The sequence below is a fragment of the Pteropus alecto genome, unplaced genomic scaffold (genome assembly GCF_000325575.1).
Source record: "Pteropus alecto unplaced genomic scaffold, ASM32557v1 scaffold164, whole genome shotgun sequence".
NCBI lineage: Eukaryota > Metazoa > Chordata > Mammalia > Chiroptera > Pteropodidae > Pteropus > Pteropus alecto.
The window spans coordinates 24,872,083-24,875,388 of NW_006439568.1; the positions used below are offsets into that span (position 1 = coordinate 24,872,083).

Here is a 3,306-nt window from a genome sequence, read left to right on the forward strand (position 1 = left end):
ACACAGAGATGAATAAAGGAGAGTTTGTCAACATGGTAGAATTTAACACCTGGCAAGAACCTTAAGAGATGATGCTAATATGTTGTTAAGGTAGCTCTTTGGGAATCTTTGGAAAGTCATGCCCCTCACTAAAACAAGTACAAATGCTGGAACTGCCAAGGCAGACAGCAGAGGAAGGGATTAAAGGTGCAGAGAGGTAGATACACAAGACAGATTACTTAAAGCTAGAAAGCCCAACAACCAACAGTTTACCAAAGCAATCAAGCATGCACTGATTAGAGAGGTGCTCTCACAAAAAGCTCAAAAGTAGCTACCCTCTGAGGGGTAGCTGTTAGAGAATTGAGCTCCCTAAGAGGAATGATAGAATCTCAAGGTGGCAATAGAGATCAGGCAGCAGTGATTAAACGTGGGCACAATTATCATAATGTAAAAATTGTGCAGTAAAGTCAGAGTGATACTTAAAGATCTATAGGATGCAGAGGTGGTGGTATCCATTATATTTCCATTTACCATCCTGATCCCCTCAAAAATCAGATATAGTTAGAGTATGAGAGTGTACTTTGTAAATTCAACCAAATAGTGGTCCCAACTGAAGGTGCTGCTCTATGTGGTACTTTCGCTAAAGCAGCGTAACATGGTGTCAGACACATAGTATGCTGCCATTAATCTAATAAGTATATTCTCTTCCATCCCCATTAGAAAGGAGCATCAAAACCAAGTCTCATTCACGGCCTCTGGTCAAGATGGTAGAGTAGGTAACACTGTGCTCACCTCCTCCAAGACAACATCAAAATTAAACTACAGAACAACCATTATTAAGAATCACCTGAATTCTAACTAAACAGAAGTCCTACTTAAGGATATACAAAAGAAGCCATGCAGAGACTGGTAGGAGATGCAGAGACTAGGAATGAGCTGGTCCCAAACCCATATATGGTGGTTAAAAATCGGAACAGATATCTCAGCTGTAGAGGTTGTCCTGGAGGAGCAAGGGGTCCTGTCCCCACACAAGACTCCCCAGCCCAGGGTTCCAGTCCTGGGAAGAGAAGTCGTCACATCTTCTGGCTGTGAAAACCAGTGGTGATTATAGCTGAGTGAGACAAGGATGGCTGGAATTCCAGGCATTCCTCTTAAAGGGCCCGCACATGGATTTACTTACTGACAGACTTACTCACTCTGAGCTCCAGCACTGGGGCAGCTGCTCAGAAGGTGCCAGGGATATACAGGGAGGAACTGAATTGTTGGCTTCAGGACGAGGGCCGGAGGGACAACTTTCTCCCAGACAGACGTGCTGGCAGAAGCCATTGTTCTTTTGTTGAGCCCTCCCCCACCCAGCATGTACGCTCAGACAGTCACCACAGTTAAGTCTCCATCGACCTGGCTAACAGTGTTCACCCGGCCCTGGTGATTCCCTGGGGAATCCCACCCAACTACACCCAACTTGTAGGCCCACCCAAGCCACTTTCAGTGGTTTTTCCATAAAATGACCTATCTTGGCTCATGCTGCAGACATTTCTAGAACCTCTCAAAGATTCACAAACCCCAAACAAGCAGCATCTGGCCTCAGCATGCCCTGTAACTTGCTAAGCAGCCCCGAGCCCAGTATTAGTGGCAGCTGGCCTTAGTTCACAGCTGAGCTTCCCTCAAGCACCTCCAGGCCCAACACAAGTGGTAACCATTTTCAGATCACTTTGTAGCTCAAACCAAGTGCCCCCAGGCAGGGCACAGGCAGTGGCTGATGTTGGCCTGCACAAGACCCCCTCCCAAGAGGCCCCAGAACCAACACTCCCAGTGACACAGCTTCAGAACACACCAGAACATCAAAAAACTACCTCCAAAACAACACATCCAAAGGGCAGACTTGGCAGGCAGTAGAGCCCCACTAAAGTAAATCTTGCTCTGTAGGGTCAGCCCCTGCACTGTAGTCACAGACAGTCCTCACATCCAACCAGCCTGAGGATCAATCCCTCCCATTGACATGCTAACAGCGATCAAGACTCAACTACAGCAGGAGGGCACACGCAATCCACACAAGGGACACACATGCACTACCCAGCTCAGTGACCAGGGAGATTGTGCCCCTGGGCCAAACAGGACACCTACTATATACGGCTGCCCTACCAAGACTGGGATAAATAGTAGCTCTACCTAATAAACAGAAACAAACATAGGAAGGTAGCCCAAATGAAGAGACAAAGACACATGTCCCAAATGAAAGAACAAAACAAAACTCCATAAAAAGAACTAAACAAAAGGAGACAAGCAATCTACCAGGTGCAGAGTTCAAAACACTGATTATAAGGATGCTCAATGATCTCAGTGAGAAATTCAACGAAGAGGTAGGAAACATAGAAATGGAGGTAAAAAACATTTTTAAAATGGTCAGGAATGAAGAATACAATATCTGAAATGAAGAATACATCAGAAGGAATCAATAGTAGATTAGATGAAACAGAGAACTGAATCAGTGATTTAGAAGATAAGGTAGGAGGAAACACATAATCTGAACAGCAAAAAAAAAAAGAATCCCCCCAAAATGAGGACAGTTTAAGGGGCCTCTGGGACAGCATCAAGCGTATTAACCTTCACATCATAGATATTCAAGATAAAGAAGAGAAGTCTATGGCCGTGCCACCTTGAACATGTCCAATCTCATCTGATCTCAGAAGCTAAGCAGGGTTGGACATGGTTAGTACTTGGGTGGGAGACCACCTAGGAATACTAGGTGCTGTAGGCATTTAAAAAAAGAAGAAGAAGGAGAAGAGAGAGACCAAAGAATTGAAAACCCATTTGAATAAATAATGGTGGAAAACTTTCCTAACCTGGCAAAGGAAATAGACATACAAATTCAGGACGCACTGAGAGTACCAAACAAGATGAACACACCAACACATATCATAATTAAAATGCCAAATTTAAAGACAAAGAGAGAATCTTAAAATAAGCAAGAAAAAAACAGTTATCTATAAGGGAGCTACTGTAAGACTGTCAGCTGATTTCTCAACAGAAACTTTGTAGGCCAGAAGGATTGGCACAAAATATTCCAAATGATGAAAAGTAAGGACCTACAACCAAGATTATTCTACCAAGCAAAGCTATCATTCAGAATTGAGTGACAGATAAAGAGATTCCCAGACAAGAAAAAGCTAAAGGAGTTCATTAGCACCAAATTAGGATTACAAGAAATGTTAAAGGGACTTCTTTAAGAAGAAAAAAAGGGGCAGGGGAAAAACATAAATATGAATAATAAAATGACGATAACTGTATAACTATCAACAATCACTTTAAATGTAAATGAATTAAATG

At 43.2% G+C, this 3,306-nt stretch overlaps 1 pseudogene; it reads left to right on the top strand.

Annotated features, from left to right (window-relative positions):
• Positions 1–2,618: 2,618 nt before the first annotated feature.
• Positions 2,619–2,737, top strand: LOC112483665 (annotated as a pseudogene).
• Positions 2,738–3,306: the final 569 nt, after the last annotated feature.